The sequence below is a fragment of the Tympanuchus pallidicinctus genome, unplaced genomic scaffold (genome assembly GCF_026119805.1).
Source record: "Tympanuchus pallidicinctus isolate F22 unplaced genomic scaffold, pur_lepc_1.0 scaffold26, whole genome shotgun sequence".
NCBI classification, from domain to species: Eukaryota; Metazoa; Chordata; class Aves; order Galliformes; family Phasianidae; genus Tympanuchus; species Tympanuchus pallidicinctus.
In genome coordinates this window covers 2,487,206-2,513,194 of record NW_026294743.1, presented here as the reverse complement: position 1 = coordinate 2,513,194, position 25,989 = coordinate 2,487,206, and the positions used below count along the sequence as shown (strand labels likewise).

The 25,989-nt window shown below is 41.8% G+C and overlaps 1 protein-coding gene across 4 annotated transcripts in view; it reads right to left on the bottom strand.

Annotated features, from left to right (window-relative positions):
- Positions 1–25,989, bottom strand: part of SLC10A7 (solute carrier family 10 member 7) — a 153,647-nt gene that overhangs the window by 54,398 nt on the left and 73,260 nt on the right. The window lies entirely within an intron of this gene.

The window sequence follows — 25,989 nt, the reverse complement described above, 5'->3', positions numbered from 1 at the left end:
AGTTTCATGGCTGCAAAAAGCAATTCCCCATCATCCTTCCATCTCACTTCAATATTTTATTATTGCTCAATAAAATTATTTTATCATTTAATGCATGCTAATTCGCAGAGGTTGCTCAGAACTTCTCTAAGACAAGAGTGTTCTTCATCCTAACATTTCTCAAGAATAATTCCTTCAGCTATCCACAAACTTGACAGTTTCAAGTCCAAAACTTTCATACGCGCATCTACAGGGATGCTTATTTTCTGTTTTGTTGTTTGCTTTTTCTTGCCCCATATTAAGAACAATCAAACAAAAAGGCACTTTTTCATCTGTAACAGCCCTCTACTTAAATATTTTCGAAGCTAATGTAAAGGAAAACCTCACACGATTAGCATTCTATTTGTTTTTTGAAAGCTTGTCAAGACACTGCTCCAAAAAAAAAAAACCACAGAAAATACACACCACAAGGATAGAGCAGGCAACAGGTAAGCTGCGCAACTTGAAAGCACAGCAGAATTTTAGAGTGTATTTTGAAATAAATACTATATGCCACATCTGGCTGCCCCACAGTCCAGCGATCCATAATCATTTACCTTTTTGCAAGTGTCACAGCTGAGACGGATCACAAAAGACAAGATAGATCAAGAAAGACAAGCAGCAGTAAGAATTGCTTTAGGGAGTCACTTACTGCCTACAGGGAGACCTATGCTAACATACAGATACAGTTATAAATAAACATAGGTGTTCAAGCACATTACTTGAAAACGGGGAAAAATATTGAGATAAGGGTGGAGGCAGTAAGAGTTGAATTTGTGCACAGCATCATCTGCAACACTAAGATGAAAGAAAGGATAGCAAAATTCGTACGAAGTGGATGCGGCTGTCACTCCATAGAATGAGCAGTTACTATGAAGAACTGCTCAGAACACCAGAGCCAGACCTCCCTTTTCTTCCTCTTTTCCCCACGGGCAATTATATTGCATAGCTCAGAAAGTACCAAGTGTCTGAGTAGTTCCTAAGCACCCTGAAATTTTGGGATAACGGAACACCATAACAACAGGTTTCCAAGTTCAGACACTTCTGGGCATGTGCAAAAAGAAGCACAAATCATAGAACATAGAATCACTAAGGTTGGAAAAGACTTCCAAGATCATCTAGTCCAACCACCCACCTATCACCAATATTTCCCACTAAACCACGTCCCTCAGTACAACACCTAAACTTTTTTTGAACACCTCCGGGGACAGGGACTTTCCGGGCAGCCCATTCCAGCACCCGACCACCCTTTCAGAGAAAAAGTTCTTGTTAACTTCCAACCAGAATCTTCCCTGATGCAAATTGAGGCCATTCCCTCCAGTATTCTCACGAGTTGAACTGGAGAAGATAACCACTTCACCCAAAGCTTCCTTCAGGCAGCTGAAAAGAGCAATAAGGTCTCCCCTGAGCCTCCTCTTCTCCAGACTAAATAGTCCCAGCTCCCTCAGTCACTTCTCATAAGGCTTGTGTTGCAGACCCCCCACCAGTCTCGTTGCCTTTCTCTGAACACGCTTCAGGGACTCAAGGTCTGTCTTTTCTAAATCTGATGGAACCTCACTGATGCAGCACAATCAGCCACTGCATGCTTCGTGCCTCAGCACATCGCAGAAAAACGCAGAGGTAAAAGCAAAACAAGCTTTTTGTTTTCTGTTTTAAAGCTCCACTTTATCCATCTGACTGACAAAGACAGCATCCTTTCTCCTTTAGATGGGATCTGTGACTTGGTATTTATTGAGGTTTGAGATATTTGCACAACGGACAACAACCACTGCAAGTTCAAAGTCTGTAATGTCATAAACAAAACGTTACCTCTGAGAGAGCAATGCTTCCTCATAACTCTGTAAGTGGAGAGGAAGAGAATATCTATCCATATTTACTGCACTTGTTGAGAATTCAGCCTTCAAAAAGTCAGTTCTTGCAATGTTTGGCAAAGTTCTGCTAATGAAACCTGGAGTTCTGAACAAGCAGGAGCAAGTTTCCTGTTGTCTCATCACAGAAAGGGTGTACAATTTGAACTTGTCCATTTGCAACACACGCAATTCTCTGAACAAAAAAGATGAACAATTGCATGGCAGAGGAGACACATTCTTTTTTAAAAATAGATGCTGTTGTTGAATCAAATTAATTTTACGTTGATGTTTCATTTTGATATGGAGAGCTAGTTGGAAAAAACAAGGACTACATTAACACCAAGGATTTTTTCCACTCAGCAGCACTGCATTGACTGTGATGGCTTCTGGGTGCGAGACTCGTTAGCGAAGCAAGGGCTTCCAGACTGACCAGGAGATAGAAGAGAACAGACTAACTTTGTGTACATAGAGCTCCTCAAGGTGGGCTATGAAAACATTTGATGCACTTCTATGTGCAAAAGCCAGCCTCTTCAGGTTTCTATTCCGGATTTGAAGGAGGGTTTACACGACTAAGGCATATCTAACAGATGATATTACCTTACCCTGCGCACAATGCCTCACTCCAACTCACTGCCTTTCCATCAGAAGTGCCCGTGTACATACGGAGTAAATTCACCTTAAAGCCAACCAACACAAGTTAATGATGACTACTTTCATTTCTAAGGCAAAAACAAACAGTAATTCCCTATGAAAGAACAGAGGATCGCGGTTATCTGATCCCTTTCTGCTCGTGGGAGCAAACAAGGACAATGCGTTCTGCAGCGTGTGCTGCAATTACCTGCGAAGGAAAAAAAGGAAAACAAAAAAAGAGGCAAAAAAGAAACTGAAAAAGGGAAAATAAATCTAGGGCTTTTAAAATATTTTGACTGTTAACACCATCAGAGAGAAAAGGTATCTGAACTGGACTACTACTTTCCCTGATTTGATTTCCAGGCAAGTGCTGTCAGATAGCGTATAAACAGATTGGAGATTAGCACTTCCAGCAGACGCTGAGCATCTGCCCTTGAGAATGAAAGGTCATTGCACAGTTTTAGCATCTTCAGAGTTCGGGTGGAGCGTTAAGTTTTCTGACTGCTGCCCACAATGGAGTCGAAGTTGTAAAGTGACTGCTGTTTGCTATCAGCAGAAAACTTTCAAGAAATCCATTTACACCTCTGATGTGAAAGACTGACTGAATGTATTTCAACGACTTCAGTGGAAGAGAAAAAAAAAAATAAATCTCAACCTGACCAGAGACACTGATACAAAATAGGAGTCGGAACAGCCATAGTAGATACCTGTAAATACACTTTATAGCACGTATCATGAAACACGTCTTGATGTTGAACTCTCTTAAGAGACTTTGAATACACACGTGTCTGTGTGCGTGCACGTGTCCTTTAACAGAAAAGAGAGACCCAGAGATGCGTTTAATCACTATTTGCCCTATATAGATAAAACATGCTAAGAAGTTGCTTAGAGGTTTCATTCACTACAGAACTGCTACAGAATAGATACTAAGAAGTGCTCTCTTTCTCCCAGAGAATATGTAGAATCGATAGATGTAATCGGCTGCCTAATGGGAAAGCAAAAGGAAATAACATGATGGATTGGCATCTATGATGGCAAATCATTGAAAAAGAAATTATGCAAATAATAAGACCAAGGTGGGCATAGGTCCAACGGGACACATGGCAGAAGACGAGCAAGGATTACTGTAATGAGGCATAAAATAAACGTCAACTTTCCTTCCTCTCCTTTACTCACACGCTTCCGTGCAATTTTTCTTCATTCTCCCAGGTCAGCAGTGTGACACATGTGGCAATTAGGAAGTCAGAAAACAAACAGAAAAGCAACTTCTAACCAAAGCAGCCTCTGACTCGTCTTAAGAAATACAACTAGAAAGCACAGAAATGTCTATTTTCAGAAATCAAGTTCCATATCCTAAAAGGCACCTCAGAGCCGGGCACAAAAGGAGCAGAAGTGTAAGCAGCATCCAGTTATAAGCTGAATAAAGGCTAGTAAAAACCGTCTGCACAGCACTTGGATTACTACTGATTAAGTAACACGAGCCAACTGGCTATGAACTCTGAAAATTTCTTCATAGAACAGGAATAAATGACAACTGAAACTACCTACATCTGCGTACAACAGTTTCTTGTTTGTTCCACTCCCACCCCAAGTCAGCAGCAATTTTTGGAAAAGAAAGATGAGGACCCGCCTACCTGCTGCCCAACAGTAGACCATCTTTGTAGCTTTGCTGTTCACAGAATGAAATACAGGCTTTACCCTGAAATATCATTTCCGTTATTCCTGTTTCTTGTTGTCCCATTTGCTCTCTCTGTTCTGTGCTTGAAAATGGCACTCCAAGCCAATTCCATCGATCCGAACGAAGCAGCGCACGCCTTCCCTTCCCCGCACCGCTTACGGAAGGCACAGCTCCACAGTCCCACATTGTGAGCCCAAGTCCACTTAAGACACCACTCATTGGACAGGATATTATGTTGTGTACCCTCTGCACTCTACTGTTTTAAAACGTAGCTGATCTATTCTGCACTCATCACAGTTTCAGACCTTATATAAATGTTGACTCCTACTGCTGGAACAGGGCTTTCACATACCTGGATAAGCAGCAAAAAGTTTCAGGAAGAATTTGCCCTTACCAAACTCCCACTTAGATGGAATGACACAGAGCCTCTACACAAACACCACAGAATAAGTTCAAAACCTTCCTGCTGAATAAAATTCCTTGGTTGCAAATCAGAAGAGCAACAACAGCAGCAGCTAGAAGTCAGGTCGAGATGGCCAGTACAAGTCCTCGTGAAACAACCATTTTGTGCTGAATGGAGCTGCAACAGCAAGATGCTGCGCGGGCAACCGTGTATTTTGCACATCAATTTCTGAGTATTAAACCGTTTTAATATGATTTCAATCCTGTTACTGAAGTAAATTGGAAAATATTTCAGTGCGTTATTACACGAATCAAGTGACTGCAAGAGCCTACACAAGATAATCTTTTTCCGGGTTCTTGAAACAGCTTTTAATATTTATCTAAGCACGGCCATAAAAAAAAACTATGCCGCTCGTTTGTTTTTACTTGAAGACAATATTGAAGATGACAAATTTTTGTTGAATTAGACGTTGAGCTAGGACTCTTAATTTCCATGCTAACACACACTTCCCCCCTTTTCAAACTAAACGTCCACATAAATGACATACTTATTAGTTTTTATCTCTTGCCGTTTCAGAGCTCGAGTTAGAACCGCACTATCTGCGGTGCTTACCATTTCAGTCACTGTCCTCCCATGCAACTCCAATGCTCTCGCGCTCATCCCCCACGGGCATCACAGAGGCTTCTGATGCCAAATAATCAGTTGTCTTACATTCTCTAACTTTATTATTATCAAAGTTAAGTTGCAGAAAGCAGTCTTTTAGAAGTCCCCTACTGCACATCCCTTCCTTTGTCAGCTACTCCGAGGATATTGGATCTGAGAAGGCTTATAAAATAACAGGACTTTGGAGTGAATTTTTTAATTTAGTTCTTTATTGTACTGTTTTATAAGAAATGATTGATCTGAATGCAGGGTGGGAAGAACAAAGGCTTTATGAATTGATGTTTTTTAGGACACAGATACACTCATTGTCCTCACAATGAATAATACGAAAATAAAGAAGCATATTGAAACAAAGCATGAAGCATAAAAAAAAAGCATCAAGTCAAACTCACACATTTTGTTAATTCCACACACTATAGCACTAAGGCAGTGGATTTTAAGACAGAATTAAAAATAGTTTCGCACAATCCTAATCCAAGCATAATTACGAAAATGTACCTCAACAATAGCTGCAGCTCATTCAATCAGCATATTATGGACTTCAAGAACAAAACCGTAACGTTACAAATGCTGTGTCAAATGGCTTTTCTTTTATCGAGGCGACAAAATAAACCGCATTTCATATCACATGAGATTATGCACAGCGCTTTGTGAATTGTTTCAAACGTTGCACCATCACTGTTCTGCTGTGACAGTACTGAAAAGCACACCAACAACGGTCAATGCAGAATATAAAAGCACTTTCACAATTAATGCAATTACTAATTGCAAATATTCCCTTTACACACATTTTACGCAAGTAGAAAATCTAAATGGAATCAAAAGGCATTAAAGCAGCAAGAGCTCAGTACTTCCAGAGCAATAAAACCTGGAAAGAAACAGTGATCCCAAATACCAGCATAGCATCACTACAGCTGGCGCAAATTAAGTTTAATGAATAAAATCAAAAGGAAAAGTTTTTCTTTTTTCTCCAGTAAGTTCGAAGGGACGGGTTCCAGTACAGGGTTAAGAGTTAAGCAAAAAGTATGAGGAATATTTCACAAAGGTAAAACTCCACACAGTTATAGTTTGCCTGGCTTCCCAGCAGAGGGCATCTTCAACACGTGAGAAATTTTCTTCTTAGCCAGCAGTAATTCAGTAAAGACCTTCCAAAGTAAATATGAAAACTTCCTTGGGCTTTAAAAGCATTACTGGAATAGAATCCAGAATGATGCACAAAACACAAAGACATTCGAACTCGGGCTGGAACTGAGTGCTTCCATAAAATACCATTACGTCTCACAGCCTATGCTACAACAGCAACGCTGCAACAGTAACAGAATAGAACTGAGTTAGGCAGGAGCTGTCTAGCAAGCTGCATCTGTAGCTGGGAAAACTGCTCCTGCCTGCACTTGCCTTCAGCTGTAGCATTCCCCCTGCTGCTGCACGTGACCAAGGGAGGTTGTGGAGGGCCACCGAGAAGAGAGCCAGTTGCCTGCTCAAACAGCTAGCACCTTCCCTCAAGCTCCCTGCTGGTGCTCTCCTGCACGAGGCATCAAGGCAGGCGTCCCGCTGACATCTTCAATACATTCAGTGACACTGCCAAGCCTGCAGCTCCAGCTGCTTCCCACTGCCTCTTCACTCACTCTAGCTAACTGTCAACCTTGGCCTCAACACTTCCTCCCTCTCCTTTTACATCCCACCCACCAAGATTCTCTCCTCACATGGACAATACTTTTCCCTAATTCCATCTCAGTAGCTGCTATCTGTTCCTACTCACACATTTCTTACGCAATGTCACCGCTTAGTGAAGACCACTAATCCTATACATTAGCATGGGAACTGAACTCATGTTTTCACTAAGTAGGCCTTCCCTAGAGGAGTCATGAGAGAACGAAAAGGGGCTCTTCCCAGCCAGCCACACCTGTGCATTTTCTGACCTACCTCCTTGCCTTTGCAAAAATCATTTTGACACTGCTCTGCTCTCTCTCCTATGCAAGAAGGTTCTCAGCTCCCCTAGCACAGTCTCGGCGGGACTGAGGAAGAACGCAACACAGTCCGGAGAATTCAGGTGCCTGGATGTATAAGCATGCAAAGTGAAGACAGAAGAAACTTAACTTTTCTTCTGCACTACATGCAGTGTACACTTGTGCCATGTTGAGGTCATGTCACAATTTCTCTTTTGCTTTGTGCATAGAAAACAAACGCACTAACACACACATTTGTAACGAAACCTATTTTTCCATTTAATTTTAAGGTACGTTTTCTGAAAGATGACAGACGACCCAGATTTCTCCTGCATTTGGATCTATCTAGATTAAGCATCAGATCTTAATTTTAGTTAATAAGACAACATTAACAGCAAAACACGCCAGACAGCATCCAACCCTCTTCCACCAAACCATTTAACAACATAAAGGAAGGCACGCTAGATGGTGCTGTGGGACCTTCCAGAGAAAAGAACTTCCTCCTCACAGAGAAGTTACACTATCAAATCAGCCATCTAATCGATTCCATGTTTTGAAACACATTGAGGAGTATTAAGCGACAACCACGCGAAAAAACAGATCTGCAGAAAGCAAAGGAACATGCTACCTAAACCTTGTTCTGGTTGATATTACTTTTTGGAATAGTGAAGTGTCCCTCCGCCACTGCAAAGATTTTTCACCTGTTTCCAAAACAAGAGAAAGCAGGTTTATTATGTTCTGCACCAGGGGTAGTTACAGAAACCTGTAAGGTAAGCTGTGACAGAAGCTGACAAGTACCACAGAAAGAAGCACTCATCCACGATTCTATTTCTTTTCTCCCGTAGCCTCTCTTGTAACCGAAAGCTATTTAAACAGCACAGTGCCTGCACGAACACCACTGATACTCGAACTGGAGCGCACTTTATGATAGCTGACATACATGCTTTGTTGAAATAAACTCCTATCTCCCTAATTTTTCTTAAAGCCAAGAACCTCAAACAGTGCAAGTATAGAACACTGAACAACTCCTCTATATGACATCCAGAAGAAAAACTTGATATAACGAATAGGAACATCATGCCAATAAAAGCCTATAAGCATTCACTCACTAATCAGTCGCAGTGAAACAACTGGAATTGTAAAGGTCTCTTAGGAACTTGAAATTCAGAAATACCTCTTAAAAACCTACAGATGAAGCGCTGGATTAATACTTGCTCACCCACACGGTGGGTTTGTTCTGTGGTAGCAAACAAGCAAGACATCAGTCCTCCTCCACAATCCAGCCAACAGTACAGTTTGTCTGGAAATACAGATAAATTAGACAGCTCATTTTTGCTTTGTCAGGAAAATTTCCCATCAGCAAAGGCACTACATTCTAAGATGAGAAACGCACTCCGAATTCCCTTGGGATAGATGTGCATGGGACCCTGTAGGGTCCTTTCCAAGTCTGCTGCAAAGTTCAGCTAATAATAATTAGCGCATGACCAAGCTCACTCATGTATTCTTCTTGTTTTTTTCTTTAGTACCCCAAATTGTTTTATTAAAATATACAACGAAGCTCATTCAATCTCTTTTCTCTTATCATTCCTGGATACGATTCCCTTTCAGAACAGAACATTTCGAAAGCATTAAGCCAAAGCTAAGAAAAACACAAACACGTGTGCATGCGCACACGTATACACAAACACAAAAACCCAGCCCCCAATATGGTAATCTGTATCGCTTGTGTTCTTGTGCTGCCTGCCTGGCCCCAAGTCATCAATAATGAATAGAAATGTACAGCTACAGCAGTAGCCTGTGTCATGGGCTTGTCAAGGATTTTTGAAAAGGAACAAAAACACAGGTTTGCCATCTGATTGCATCTTCTTTTGCAAACACGGGACAGCGAAAAAGGGCTATTTCAAAAAGGGGGGTGTGATTAAGCCTTTACATTGTAATTGGTTTATTCTACCGTACAGAACTGAAAATGATTTCTTTGTAATGCAACCAGTAGTCTTCCAGGCCTGTTAATTCAATAATTATGTTCATTTTGAGCACAGGGAGGAGAGTTTCTTCCTATTTTAAGGTAACGAATAGCACTGCAGAGGAGTAAAATAGCACGGTTTGCATTGAGGGCGGCTTTATTTTCCAAGAGCCCGGCAAGTTCAGCCTCAGATGAAATCCTTACTGAAGGAAGTTAATACACATAAACACATACCCACAGAGTCACTAAGAGCAACAGCCTTACTGAAGACATGCAGATCTTAAAGAATTAATTAGATCAAACTTAAAAAGGATATGGTTGCTTTATCTACTAGTTCTTTTATATTCTCACATACATTTCTACAGACAGTGCAAGCGTAGTCTTGCAGACATGGTTATGGGACCGTGCACGACCACTGCCATGGGCTGGGTGCACGGCACACAATAAATGGCTTTAGGACACGCACAAAGCAAACCCAGTAGCAACCCCAAATCTTTCTTGCTTTCTACACCCGCACTGTATTTTCAAACACTGACTTCCATAGTAACTTCCATAGCAGGTGAGTCATTAGTCTGCACTAGAAGAAGAGACCGAGGATGCTTTTTTTCAAGAAGCCTAGAGCTAAATTATTTGTATAAGAAATGGAAGTATATAAGCACGTGCTTTCACGTGCCGACCAACACCAAGACAACTCAATTCAAATAATGCTGTCATGCCAAAGCTAACAGCAAACAAAAGCACGACTTAAAAACAAGCAAAGATTTGCAAAGCAGCCATCAGTAAAGCACTGCTCCACAAACTGACCCAGCGTTACACTGTGACAACTGTTTTTAATGCATAGAACGGGCTACTATAGTATTCAGCAGAACTGTGCATAAATTGCTTAACATGCAAGGGTTGAATATGTTATCAGTGACTGAGTATGAAAAAAGGAACATAAAGTACCTTTTTGGCAGATAATAAAATAACTGCCTCGAACATCACAAACCGCTGAAGCATGCTAAGGATAAAAAGCCACAAACTACAGAGAAATGGTTGCTCAGGTTAACTGAGTGCAAGCAAAGACTATTTAGTTGCAAACAAAATTTCATTCTGTCTCAACAGTTACCAAACTATTTCATAGCGGTTGTTTCTCAGTTTTAAATCTAAACGTGCCTCAGCACGACTAGATGGATTATCTTCCATTTCACCAACTCCATACAAGCTTTAAAAAAAAAAAAAAAAAAAAAAAATACTGTTCTCCTGGTGACAGGTTTGTATAATTCTTCATATGCTCAGCTCCTCTCAACCAAGGCTCATGAAACTTCTGTTCTCTTGCATCCCTCGTGCAGAGTTTTGGACATCCTCAGAGAGGTGACAATCTACGTAATCTGCATTTTTAAATGCTCAATATGCACACTGGCAACTAGAAAACAGCTTTTTGCTCATCTGCAGTAGGGCGAGTCAAAATCCACACTTGTTATTAGTGCCACATGGCCTCAGGATATCTCACATTGTTATTTTCAACCGATTGCTCCAAAGATGTCTAGTTCTTGAATCTATTCACCGGATACGGATCTCCCGGTCAAGTCAAAAATCAAAGGATTTGTTTGTTCAATTACACGCTACCTCAGAAGTCACAGATGACCCATTTGGATGAGGTGTTGCTCACAGCAGCCTGCCCCTCAACCCAACACTCCAAATTTCTCATCTCACTTCCTTAAAAAGCGACACTGCTTTGAAGCACGCAGGAAAACGGTTGAACGTACAGCTCCATCGCTTTCAAAGAGCCCTGTCTACAGTGACCTCGCCTTGACAGGACCCGAGCAAATTCATCTCCCCAGGTCCATATAGGGTGGCTCTGGTGCCATCTCCCTTACAAGCACAGAGGAGCGCCGCACAGGCAGGCTCCAGGCTGCCCAGTGCCCACCTCACGCTAGTTCAGACTGAGTACCAGTGTGAGGCTGAGCAAGGCAACAAGCAAGAGGCCCACACATGTGCAACGAGGGTTTTGTGGGTGTCCTTAGCCAAAGGTGGCACATCACTGTTCACCTAGGAATGGTGACATCTGCATACACTGAGTGTATGGGAACAGGTAAGATGTAGAAAGCTAAGAACTCAGGCACAGGCAGCCCAAAGAACTGAAACACAGGAAAAATGACAGGAGAGGAAGATAGAAACGGGGGGTGGGGGGTAAGGGGCACTGTATTTCCAATTCCTCTATGGGTTCCACTGCTGAAACTTGCCGTTAGAAGGAGCCTGCTTTTCCCATCCGACAAAAACACTGGCTTTGCATTTAAATCATCTGCGCTGAAATGAAGATCTTTGATAACGTAACATAACAGTACTTCCAGAGGGGAAAAATTGTTTCTGAAAACAAAAAAATCCTCATCTAGCAGAGGCTGCACAGGCAGGGAACGGAGATGGCATGGGAGAGCTGAACCAAATAAAGACAAACTATTTCCTTCACAGCCCCCACAAAGAAGGATTTTTGATTTGTGCTCCCAAGGGCTCAAATGGCAAGACACTACAAACTGGGAAGGTGTTTATTGCGTTAGAAGAGGTAAAATGAGGGAAAAGTGGAAAGAAGTTATCGAAGAGCTCTACTTTCTCCTTCTAAGGGCAAGAATCCTCAGCCTACATTGTCGTTCTCTGCTCTTTGCCAGAGGCTTTGCCCAGACTCTTCCCAAAGCATGACTGCAAGGCTGGAAATTCACGCTATGGGGTTAGATCACCTGTGGAGTTGAACTTCCAAAGACCTCAGTTCTCTGTATCCAGGATAATTCTCCTTCTGCAAGCAGAATGCATGCCCTGAAAGAGTGAAATCCCTTACAACGTGCCACACACATTCAGAGAACCTCATTAGCTGGAGGGACAACACACGTCCTCAAGGCTTTCAATTTTTTACTGAGCATTTCCTGTCTTTTCTAAGCAACTAGAGATTCGCTTTTGCCTACTCTCGTGATTAACAGCTTTCATCAAGTGCCTCATCTTGCAGACGCTCCTTGCCACAGAGTTCATGGAATGTGTAATTCCCCACTATCTGCGCCCCAAATAAGTTAATTTGAATATGTGAATTACTGAGAGTTGCAACTCTTAACACATCCTAAGGCTTGCATAGTCCCACAGTAGAAAATTAAGGTCCTGTTACTAAAAAGCAGCAGTGCTGACAGCATTCTCATTTCCAGATCCAACACCAAGGAAACTACCCTCTCATCCCAACAACAAGAACAACCATCCTGTAGGTTCGAAGCAGCAATAAGTTGCCCTGGGTGTTCCAGTACCAGTGCTGTAAATGAGCTGCCAGCCGTCCAACATCTCCAGAAGTTTTTAACCTCCCTGTTCTGCAAAGGTACAGCAAGGGAAGAGCTTCAGGATTCCCAAATGCTCAAGCATTCCCAGGGAGCAGCTTGCCAGATCCTTGACAGCGCATTCTACACACACACACACACACACACACACACAGTACGCAACAAAACTGCTGAGTTACTTTTGATGCACCTTCTACAGGAGAGTTTTTTAAAACTAAATATTATATTTAAATTAGCATTTCTGCATTGCTACAATCAAAAGCCTCCGACATCACAAACCACAGCAACCAGGTGGCCTAGCAACCTAGACAGACAGAGGGAGTTCAGTCAGTCAGTAATAAAAAGCTGTGGCTGTCTGGCTTCAGGGAGAAAAAAAATTGCTTGGATGATCACTTCAGCACTCTAGTAGGTGATGCACTATTTTATTCTTTCTGATAGTTGCAGTTTAAAAGAAGTCAAAACAGGAAAACATACATGTAAAGGCTGAGCAAAGATGTGGACTGAAGCTTGATTTTGTTTGGTTTCAAATTCACACTTTTGATAGAGCCTAGGGAGCCAGAGACAGAAAAAAGGAAACTGTCCCCGAGGGCCTGACAGTATCAAAAGTGAAAATAGTTACCTGCTACTCATAGAGTGGGTTTCAGAGCAAAGCCCTATGCTGCGGGGGGTGGCCTTGGTAATAGAAGCAGGTGTCACTGCAGCGTACCTGCCAGCAAAGCAAGACCTGTTTATTAACTGCAACACATGGTCACAATTAAGCTTAAGGTGATTCACCACTAAACAGGAAAACACAGTTTCATTCTCATCGCCTGCAACTTCACAGCAATCTTACTTGCCTGCTTACTATAGACTCAAGCCTAAAGGCGCCGAGCATTTAGAGCTGCTCTGGAAAAAGAGACATTCTGCTTTTTGCTCTCAAGGGAAAAAAAAAAAATAATAATTTAAGGGACTTTTTTCCCTTCTTAAAATTAGGCAGCACGGGGGCTGATAATTCCCCACACTTTTCTTTTTTATATTTAAGCAGTTACAGTGCTAAATTCCACGCTATTGAAAAGTTTCAAATTTTGCTGTCAATGTGACCGTCCTTCCTCTTCCCCTAGCTCTCTCCTTACCATCCCTTACTTTCATCTTTTTTGTCTCCAAATCATGTCCAAAAAGACTAATTATAACCCTCCAGAGTGCTTACTTCCTAGCACACCTCACCATGGTATCTATAGCCAGCAGGAAGCTGAGGTCTCCCCCCCTTTTTTTTTTTTGTCATAGGTATTTCTTCACATAAAATTCTTCTTATTACTGATAAGATCAGGCAATGCCTTCTAGCTTCCTTACCAGTTGAAAGAACTCCCAGTGTTATCCTGCCTTCAGTTTCTGGCAACTCCAGACTACTTACTCAGACCCTGAGCTGGGATGGCAATCAGTAAATAAATCTGATTTGGTGATTTATCCGGAGAGCACAGAGCATCGAGAGGAACACTTCCAGATTTGACAAGTAATTGCTGTCTTCAATAGTGCACATGCACATTCCTCTGAAGTTGATGGCCCATCAGTAGAATACTTATGACTAGCAGCAATAACCACTCTGGCTAAGTGACTATTCTCTTCCCAGGGTAATCGCTTACATAAAGGGATATTTTTGGCACAGCCTCAAGGTCTTCCTTGTTCTGCCATGCCGCCAGAACTCTGATCAGGTATGCAGGGCACCTACAGCACTCCCGCACAGTCCAGGTCATTAGCCCTTCCACTGGAAGGAGAGCATCTCGCCGAGCTGCAGATGGACAGGGTGCTGCTCCTTCCTCAACCCTCTGGTTTCCTTTGCACGTCTCTTAAGAAATTGACTCACCTTAAACTACTCTTTCAATGCGCACCATTTAGAGCTTTCTAAACAAAATCATTTCTGAGCATTTTGCTGGGAGCTGAGTTTAAAGCCATGAATTATCGATGTTTCAGCTAAAACGTATCCCTGATATTTCCTTCTTCTTCCAGCAGTTAAGAAAATAAAACATTCCTAAAGTGTTTCCCTGTGACCATCTTCACACGCCTCTCTGCTTGATAAATTGATCACCTCAGATAAAAACTAATTTACGCCCATGGTTTATTAAGACAAGAAACTCTGGTTTGAAGAGAAAAAAGCTGCAGCGAGTGTCTATGCTCTGACAAATGGCAAAAAGCACAGCTGATTTAACAAATGAGTGCTCAATCAATGGTGCACTGAGGCACATGACAAAGGGAAGTCAAAACCCATTACATTCAAGAACCTCCTTTAAATTCCACTTCAGTGCACTGACCCTGTTGCTCAATGCTAAAGACTTTACAAGGTTTGCGGAAACATTTAGAAGAGCTTTTGTTTTGGCATTCACTCAGCTGCACCTCACAATTAACACTGCCAGACTCCTTTCTAATCAATTATTCATTACGATTACTAGCATATCTTTTGAGCGCCTTAACTTCACATCAGAAGTGTGCGAGGGATGACACATGCATGTGTACTTTACAGAATAAAAGGCAGACTCTAAGCAGGCTTTAACGCTAAATGAGTACAAGGCTAAAAGAAGCGAAATCAACACTTTTAGTCAAAGTTGAGCTTCAGGCGAGCTGCAGGCAGTGCACAGCATGAGAGAATTTGGCTCCAGAAAGTGCCCATGTGTTGACAGCTGAATAAGAGTTTGAAGGCTTAATGGTAAGAAATGTTCCGTCAACGATAATGTTACACGTTACTTACTCACTTAGCTACTCATCTTCTGCTGCCTTGACAGCTAATGACGCAAAGCCCATTCCACAGAAGTTCTGCTACTACCTATACTAGCATGCTTTATTGCGGTAACCAAGGCTAATACTTTTCCCAGTCCAACAAAACAGAAGAAAATTTTCCAAGAATAACCGTAAGACACAACAGTACTGAGAAATTAAGGCAGAAAAATCCGGAAACCTGCTCAAACTGAAGCAAAAAGTACAAATGAACTCGAGCTTATTTCCACAAATCTGTTAGTACACACGCAGGATAAATTTATGTCACAGTACAACCTTCTCTATTCAATACCGCGCGTTCACAGGGGAAGGATATCTGTACCATTTAGTATTAAGCACGTAACTCAATCACATAGGCTAAGATCCTGGGCCTTCCATTAAAGCTCCATCAGAAATCTAACGCGGGCAAAAGTGAAAGAGTTGAAATGCTTCTCCCGGCACTCTACTGATGATCTCTATTACGAAGGTTGCAATCCTAGTTTCTATACAGCTGTTTTACCTGGGTCGTAACAAGCAGTCAAGCAGAACCCTAAACAGTAGTTGGAAGGAACTAGAGAGCAGCTTACAGGAGCACCAATTCTGCAAGACCTAGATACTGCCGGCTGGGACTCACGCATGGTCAGTGGCATCACTGGCAGCTTTATGCAACATACACACACGCACAGACCTTGGGAGAAATATCTATCTGGTCTAACTGCTTATTATTTCTGCTTTTTCTTATCACAGCATGGGAAACATCCAACGAAAATACAAAAGAAAAGGAGAAAGAATAAAGTTACCTGAAGGAATCCAAAGGTAGAGCCATCACTATTCAAGTACCAACAATACAATTTGAGTAGAACTCAGGTGCCTGAATCTAAATGAACGCTATAAAAACCTCGAAGCCTCTAGGTGCAAGCAAGTCTGTGGCAACCTAACCATGTGTTAGTAGAATGAAAGAGGTGGCCAATGTCCTCCTGTTCTGCATGCCCTCAGCTGTTGCCACCTGAGTTCAGATGAGCACCTTCATGTTTATTTTCCACGCACAGAGATGAGCAATTTCTGATCAGGACATTTACCAAAGGATGGATACTGTGTTCTGGTACCTGTTTAAACAAGACAGAACCAATAAATACACTTCTGCAGCTGCTGAAGCAAGAGCCAGGAACGCCTGGGAACAGCAGCCACAGGTCCAAGCACTCCGAAGTTCAGTGAAGTGATACCCAACACATCCAGCTGCTACTACTTCGATTATCAAGGATTATCAAACCACTCAGATTTCGCGTGTAAAAACTGTTAGTCGGTGCGCTACAGGACAGAGAGAGGTGCCCAGAAGCATTTAGAAAGGAAAAAATTAAGTGGCTTCGGAGTGAAACTCCCATTGAAACTACATTAGGGATCTTTACATGTTTTGCTTGCAGCAACTTCGTAAAGCATACAGAAAGTTACTAATGGTTGCTTGAAGTGACAACTATATTTCAAAGCTACTATTCATTATTTCACAGGCTGTAAGTACAAAAAGCATTTCAATTCTGGTATATGCTCAAGTACGCTCAAAATCTTGGGAGCTAAAGAACACAGAGTTATCAGAGCAGTATTACTGCCCTCATACCAACCAGGAAGGGATTTAAATAACCCCTGTGAAAGCCAAAACACAAAAGAATCATTAACCTGTTTGATAGGTCAGAAACAGAGGTAAACAATTAAAAGACAAAGCCAACCCTTGAATTACCACTCAGGACTCTCATCATTCACATACAGCTACGGGCAAAGCAAACTAACACACGTCACCACTGGGATGCTTCAGTCTTGAATTATTATTCTAAGGACCGCGGTTTAGCGGGCAACATTGGTGGTAGGTGAATGGTTTACTAGATGATCTCAGAGGTCTTTTCCAACATTAATGATTCCACGATTTTAAATCTACAGATTCCAGTTGATTCAGAATGGGCCAAAACGTGAAGACAGAGTGATGAGATGAGCCCCGTCAGATTGTTTTCAGTCACCAACCGCATCGTGACTGGAGCAGTTCTTAAGACATCCCTTGTTGCTGTTAAACTTGCAATGATTTCATAGGGTTTGATTACGGAGAAATGACTATTTCAAGCAGGAACAGAATATTTGGCTATATCCCAGCAAACAGGCTGCCACTGCAGCCAAAGTACAGTCTGCATCCAGAGGGCACTTCCTTTACTATCCAGATTTGTTCAAATCACTCAGAAGTAACGCTGAGCAATAGCATTACCTTTGTGTGAATTGGCTCACTTTTTACCCCAAGAGACTTACATGCAAATTCCACATTCCTTTACAAATCTTCACAGCAATACATGAAATCACAGGTAACTTACACGTAACTTACTGCACTGCAATTAACATATGTTATTGCAGGTGAGTATATGATGACTTAGAGAATAAAAGAGAACAAGACAAAAATCCTTATCCAAGCACTACCTATACTCTCTGCAGTGTCCAAGGCCTGAACACAAACCCAGCCTCTGCAACCGTGAGCAGCAAACCGAAAGCAATTCTGAACTGCAGTGAACCACTTTTTACTGCTGGAACACACTGGTCTGTTCCAATTACCAGTTGTACAAATTTTCATTGCCAAGTTCAACATCATCTGTGAAACAGATCAAGTGACACCAACTCAACACACAGCCCTGAGTTTATAGCTGTGTGTAGCCCTGTCCTCGGGGTGCATACAAGCAACGGGCAAAAAAAAACAATAAGCACAGCTGATCAGACCAGCAGCTGATCAGTATTTAATCACCAAATCCAATAAGGAAACAAATGAGGCAGAACACAGAGGTGGAAAACAAAGATAGGTGGAAGACATTAAACGAGCCTCCAATTTATGAAAGATAAAAACACTCTCGGAAACAATTTACAAAACAATTTTCTTTTTACACATCTAATAAACATTCTGTCAGAGTAAACGAAATCTCGGAAGCTGGAAGTTGAAAAAAATCAATTAAAATGAAGTCACTGGAAATGGTGGGGAATTGTTTCTGGCAGTTATTTGATATAGTATAGTTAATATTCCTAGTCAGGCAAATTAACAGTTTGGCTGCTGTAGACTCGTACTCACACGACGCATAACCTCACAGGGTTTGTTCCTGAAGTTAAAGAAATCTATGCATAAGTATTTTTAGATAGTTACATTTTATACATACAGCAACCCACATTAACTTACATACTGAGGAATTCTACACTGCTAAACAAAGCTGAAAAGAACACCCGCATCGAAAAAGTAACAGAGCACGCAATTCCACGGGGTCCCATTCCACTTAAAGTGTAACCTGAAAGCTCTTCGATAAAAAAAACCTACTTCTCTATCCATCTGTATCAATGGATGAGCTTTTCTTAAATACGATTCTACTGTATAATTTGTACTGTGCCACACTCGTATTGATTCACGAAAATTCAAGCAAGGCAGTGTCAGCTTCTATTTCTACAGGGAAACCACTGAGCTGAACAGCCAGGCAGTAAGGTCAAATCAGGATCCAACCTGCTGGGTTACCTTAAAATTATACAGCAGACAGGATGAAAATATTGGTATGTTTTGCCAATACACAAACACCAGGAGTTCGGCTTTTTCTTTTCGTTATCCAATACCTGTATTTTGTATAAAATTACTTAATTGATTTGGTTTTTTTTGCTTTGGGGGGTTTTTTGTTGTTTTTTTTTGTTTGTTTTGGTTTGGTTTTTGTTTTTTACTTTCTTCACCCTTTTGATGGATTAAGTCATTTAAATTTGCAAGCAGAAGCTGTACATTCGTACATTTCAAACCTTTCTTTCTTCTCTGTGCTGCCTAATGTGGCAGAAATCAGTTCACGTTCGGTCAGTTTACCATCTTACCTGCAGATCTCGCTTAAGAGGAGCTGCTGCTCCTCAACTGAAGCAGCTCCTGCTTTCGTTACAGACTGACCCACAAGGATTTCACAAGCAAGAAAGAAGCAGCACATCTTTATCGTGGTACAGTTACACAAAGACATACGGATGGCGACAGTAAGAGTAGGTGAACTGATCCAACCTTTCTTTGTTCAGAGGAACGCTCAGGGAGCAAAATGCAGGGCTGCACATACAGAGTTCACTTTCATGTACATCCGACCTGTTTAAGCTGAACAACTCATTGCGGGCTGCCACGGTGCTCCCCCTGCAGCCACCGCAGAGTGTGAAACAAAGTACCCTACAGCATTCGGGTACCGACACCTGAATCACTCAGCCAAACCACAAGACTTCTAGCCTTGCTCAAGATTCAGAAAACCAGGCTTCCCCTGCGGTGAATCCAAGGCCCATAACACTGCAGCTCTGCTTTAATAACCTGACATCCCTCCAGCCCAGCTCTTTGCCTAACTGGACACGTGCCACTTATGGACACACCCTGATAAAAATGCTGTGATAATACCATAATGTAGCGTCGCATATTTCCTGAGCTTATCCTGCCTATCAGTAGCAGTAGTCCCCAAATCTGCCACAAATCGCGGCGTTGGACAAGTTCATTAGTGCACAACTCAGAGTCAATCCAAACTGCAAGCAGTGCACCAGCTTCCTTTCTCAGTGCATCAGAAGTAGCAGCAGAACTGTTCACTTACACTCAGGCATTCAAGCTCCAATGCAACGTCACCAATACTGAGCTGACAACACAACAATACGAGGGAAACATATCGATGAGGAGAGCGGCATCCGAACCAAGGAACACGCAAACTAAAGGCAGGCTTTGATAGCAGTTCTAAGTATTTCCTGGAAGCCAGCCCCCTGTTGTCCTGTACAGATCACACAAGCTATTGGTCCAAGCTGTGAGTAATGCACACGTGCTCGGAACAGCGACCATATATTGAAAGGATCACCAATATTTTGTAGTGAGCACTGTGCTTTATTATTTTTTTTTCAGTGACCACAAGAAAACTATTGTCTCAGCTTCCTTACGCTGTTCACGAAAGAACAAATGACCATCCAACAGACCTCTCTCACACCGACATCAGCAAGAAGCGGATCAGAAGCAAGGCAACTAAGAGAGGATCTATGGAATTAATACCACAGAATCACAGAATCTTTTGAGTTGGAAGGGACCCGTAAAGGACACCTACTCCATCTCTCCTGCAAGGAACAGGGACATACGCAGCTAGATCCTGCATATATATAATCCAGTCCAGCCTGACCTTTAATACCTCCAAGGACAGAGTACACACCACCTCTCTGGGCTATCTGTTCTACTGCCTCACCACCTAAGTATTAAAAAAAAAAAAAAAGCCAAAAAAACTCTTGAAATTGAGTTCAGATTTCCCCTCTTTTGGCTTTTAACCATTTCTCCTTATCCTATCAAAACAGACCCAGCTAAAGATTTGCCCCCTTCTTTCTTATAACTCCCCCCTTTAGATACTGAAAGGCTGCTCTCTCAGGCCTCCTTTTCTCATCTTCCTCAAGGCTGAACAGTCCCAGCTCTCTCAGCCTGTACTCACAGAGAAGGTGCTCCATATCCCTTGGATCATTTTTGTGGCCCTCCAATAGACGAGCTCTAACAGGTCCATGTCTGCTCTTCTCAGAGCTCCTCATCTGGACACAGTACTCCAGGTGAGGTCACAGCAGAGCAGGATCTCAGAGGGGCAGGATCATTTCCTTTGACTTGCTGGTCATGCTTCTTTTGAAGCAGCCCAAGATACGGTTGGCCGAAAGGGGACAAGGCTGGCATACATTTAGTTTACCATCCACCAAAACCTCCACAAGCTTTTCAGCAGGGCTGTGTTCCATCCTTACATCTCCCAACTTACAATGGTAATGGGGGTTGCCACGACCCAGCTGCATAACCTCACACTGGGACTTGTTCTATCTCACGAGGCTCTCCTGGGCCCACTGCTCAAGCCTGTCTAGGTCTCTCTGGACAGCATACTGCCCCTTGGGTGTCATCAACTCCACCACAGAGCTTGGTGTCTTCTGCAAATTTGCTGAGCATGCACTCAATCCTGCTGTTGACGTCACTGATGCAGATGTTAAAAAGCACTGGCCCCCATTACTAAACCCTGAGGAGCACCATTTATCACTGATTTCCATACAGACGTTGAGCCATTGAGCATCACCCTCCATCACACCTGGCTGGTTAACTGTTTCAAAAGAGCCATATGATATAGTAGAGAAGAATGTACACTTGCTCAGATTTCATGCCATGTTAACACCTGGCAGTGCTACTTTCTTTTTTTTTTACATGAAATTCAAAGAGTTCATTCATTTATTTTTTGTTACATTTGTTTCTTTCTCTTCCATCAATAGCTACATCGGGAAGCAAAAGAAACCCTCCGCACATATATTCCTAATTTCATGAGAGAAGCCTGTCAACTAGCACATACAGGCATCTCTGCAAGGGCACACTCGGAACTTTATTTGAAGCTGTAATTCTAACTACAAGCATTTGACTGCTAAAATAGACTATTTTGCACAGAAGCTTTGTCTGCAGAATCAAGATACACAGCTGCAATTATGAAATCAGATGAAAATAAAAACACGAGGTTAATTTGAGCTAATACCACATCCTAAAATCCTCAAAGCTCATCCCCAACCATGCAAAGACTCATTTGTAAGAGGCTGGGAGCAGCTCTTGTTCCCCCATGCAACACCACGCACCACAACGCCGTTGCGCTTGCTGATGCTGCAACCACCAGGTTGCATCTTTCACTCTCATTATCGTCACCCATGTCACACGTCTGCCAGGAGCATCTCCTCTAGCTGCTCCGAGGTACTAAGCAGTTAGGCACATTTACATCTACATTTGTTTCCGCAAAGCAAGACAACACTGATTCAGAATGCCAAACATAACCCGGAAATGAGCTCAACTCTTTGTAATGTGTTACTAACAGTGAAAAAACTCCCTGCGAGTTTGCACAAAAATGGTTCTCAAGTTACATCATCAAAACCAAAACTGAAAAAAAAGCAGAGGGAATGGTCGCAGATAGACATCTCCGCCCTAACAGTTGCACTCTGTTCCTTACCCCAGAAATTACGTGGCAGACAAGTCTAGTGAAGAAAAGAATCTCCTTCGCAAAAGACAGTCCTAACCAAGCTGCAAAGAGGAGTCTGTTTTTCTGATGCCCATAACCAAGGTGTTAAATCTCTGCCTTGTCCTGCAGGTTGTTGCTCCCCCCCCCAAGGGTTGCATTCAAAAGAGTATCTGGTTTTGTTCAGTGTGTCAGCTACTGAGATAACAATGCCTTTATTTCAATAAAAAAGATGAAGTAACAGCAAGTAAGAGCCAACAACATAAGGATAAATGGCAGAACCTTCTGTTTCAACCTATGGGACAAACACTGACTGTTCCACTTATTACTTCCTTCAAACTGTTCATCTTTTACAACCAGATACATGCACATGGGCTGAAGAGGAAATAGAACAAGTCCATAGACAGTAAACCTGCTGAAAAGTACTGAACGTGCAGAAACTGTAACTAACTTGGGATACGTATCAGAGAGCTGGAGAGTATAAGAATCATGCTTTCATTCTGAATTTTACATGAAGCATTCCTTAGGTATCTGTTTTTGGGAAAAGAAGGAATATATACCTTTGGTCAGACCTAGAATGGATAGTTTCAGGTTTCCTGCAATATAGCTTCCACAATCCACGTATAAACTTTCTTCCACGTGTGTCCATGCACGTACAAACCATCAGAAAACTATTTTCTTCACTTCCGCCCAGAGTCACTGTACCACCTAGCGACCACATGTCTCACTGTTATTACCTACACACTAGATCAACTTCAGAAATTAAGATGATAGTTAAATTACACCATGTAATTAATCTAAGTAAGCCACTGATGAATAATGGATCCAACAGAAAGCTCCTTGATAATCTGCAGGTAGAACTATGAAAGAACAGAGTTTAAACAACAGGCGAAGCGATCAAAAAGACACAAGAACTCCTTTTTCAGTAAAGGTAGCTTTTGTGCAGTGCAGGCGAAGACGCTAGAAACAAGTACTCAACAGCACAAGATCAGTGATCGCATCTGCACCCAAAACCCCCCCCACTGCTTGGTCAGCCTTCGTCCAGAAATGCCACTTCTGCCAGCAATTAGACACTCCGCCAATCAGCTGCCTGAGCGCAGGGCACGTGCCTCACATACTTGTAGCTTCAAATTCCTAACAGAGGACACTTACTTTTGATTGAACACTTCTTGGCTACAGAGGAAACAAAGCCTACCCACTCACATTCTTCTCATGAATCATGACGTACTGCTGGTGGCTGAGGGATGCAAAATGTCCAAGAGCTAGGAGGATAGCCTCAAGCTCTTCCCAAATTATGCATTTCAGTATTACAGACCTATTAGCAAAATGTATTTGGTATGATATGTATTAGCATGATATTTATTTCTTTGGACAAAGAAGACAGATAAAAATAAATTGTTCAACAAGATCTGACGCCTGATGAAGAACAGCATGCAAGAGAGAGAGGTTTCAAGCACAACTGAATACAGGACAATCTCAGATGACCAGGACAAGCTCTACACAAATGTACTCACAAACATAAAGAACTACAGAAAACTCAGAGAAATAAAGTTCATTCAAATGAACAAGATTTAATACTATTAGCGAGTCTGCCTGCAAAGCTAACCATTCAGCTAACGGGCATATAGATAAGACAAAAAAAAAACAAACAACTGCCACCATTTTTAAGAATATGCATGGTGACTCAGTGAACATGATTAGAAGAGAATTATCTTAGTGAACTTGTGCAGTCACCAAAATACAGCACAGTCATCTATATACTCGTTTAACTCCGTTTGGGATATGCTCCATCTTAAAAAGACGAACAACAACAACTGGCAAAAAAACAACAATGGCAATAAATAAATAAATCAGCACCCAATACATGAACTGCCCTGCCAGCCAGCTCAACCTCAGTGTGTGTGCACGAGGGAAAATTTCCCAGATACGTGGTTGCGCATCTGAGTTACAAACATCAACGCATTTCCATCCAAGAACAGGATTTCAGTACTCACATACTTGCAATTTGAAGGAAAAAACTGCAATCTGACTAGTCCTCTCTCACCAATACAGCGAAAGTAGCAGTACTGCTTTCAGCCTCGTGAACAAAGTACATTAAAAAGGTTTGATTAAGTCCTCTTTATTCAACACGTCACAGTCAGTGAAAACAAATCGATGACCCTGCCCTTTGCCCTGGCAAACTGTCTTTGTCTTCCTTTCATGAAACGGCATCTCTGAACACAGTGATTTTCTTTTTAAATGTTGCCTTGAGTGCATACAGAGAGAACAGAGGCAGGTAAACGTGAATTAGAAGACTAAACAGGGTTTCTGAAATGTTTCTGTGCACAGTGCTAACACCCCATTTCACACCATCATGAATATTATTTGTTTCATTCAAACATAATATATAGTATATCTGCATAGGTTAAAAAGAAGTTACATAACCTCAAATTATTTAATAGCATACTACAAACATAAATGTTCCTTTTTGTACCGGAACACCAAAATATTACCTTTAAAGGGAATATCAAGAAGTCTTCAAAATAATTTAATAATTCACATGCTATAGAGAAGTCATCAGAATGCTGGGACTGAAACATACTGAAAAGCCACATTCCTGTGTGCTCACCTTACCGGGCAAGTGGTTGCCAAACAGCCAAAGAGCCGCTTTCACTGATCCTTCTGCACTGCCAGTTACTCATTTTCTTATTTCACCTGTACACAACTTTCATTCACTATCAGTAGAGAAATAAAAACATAAAAAGGAAAACACCAGTACTTACCTATAAATTATCAGGGGAACTTGAGCATTGAGTTACTTGCATTGTTTGTTTTACAGCAGCATTAACTGGTTAGATAACACAAGGTGTAAAAAAATAAAAACCAACAAAAACAAACTGTGAGTTAAATTTATTAGGCAGTCTTATTCCTCCCAAGTATACAACCGGGCTTATGAAACACACATTAGAAAAATCCCAGAGGACAGAACAAAAGACGAAGAGAGCTAGATATTTAGATATTTGAGGGGCTTTGCTTGTTTGTTCTGCTCTTTTTTGCCTTTCTTTTAACTGGATTTTTAACTGAAATCCCTGAAGAGTGGAGGAAGTTAGCAGTAATGGCAAGAAGTGAACAAGCACGCCTATCAGTTTACGTGCTGCAAAATGGAAAGGATTCCGTAGATACATACGGTGAGCTCAAGAACAAGGCACTGAGATACGGCACAAGATGAGACCTAGCTATGTGCACACCCAGAGCCCCCAAAGCATGTAAAAGTTGAAACTGTTCCTAAACAAAAAAAAAACAAAAAAACAAGATAGGTGCAAGTGCTAACTGCACGTTATTTTTGTCCTTACTGCTCTTGCTTGCACTAGGAAACTAAGAGTTAGTATTTAATAAAGGTCTGGACACCAGCAGAAGCAAAGAACGCTGTGCCAACACGGATCGCACAATATTAACAATGAACAGTACAAAAATGAGATTCTTTTAGGATATGGGGAAAAGCAGATCTAACCATATATAAATCAAGACTGAAAACTCTACTGCTTTGCTTCACCAAGCTGTAGATAAGACTGCTAAGAGGATCGCTCCGGAACAGCACGGTTCACACCCCGCTGATACAATACTGGTGCTCACAAAGGGCATTTCTCCTGATTTCTTGCACAAAAGCCAGACGAGTCCAGGCTCCATCAGACTTCCGTACTCCTTACAGGTACCTCTGGACTCTCTCCTGCAATATCCAAGCCTCCCAAAATCACTACACCTTGTGATACACCACTAGTGATGTCTGAACATCACTACTCAATGGCATCATTTGGGCACAATCTCCATCTCAGAGATGCTCAAAAAAGCAACTGGA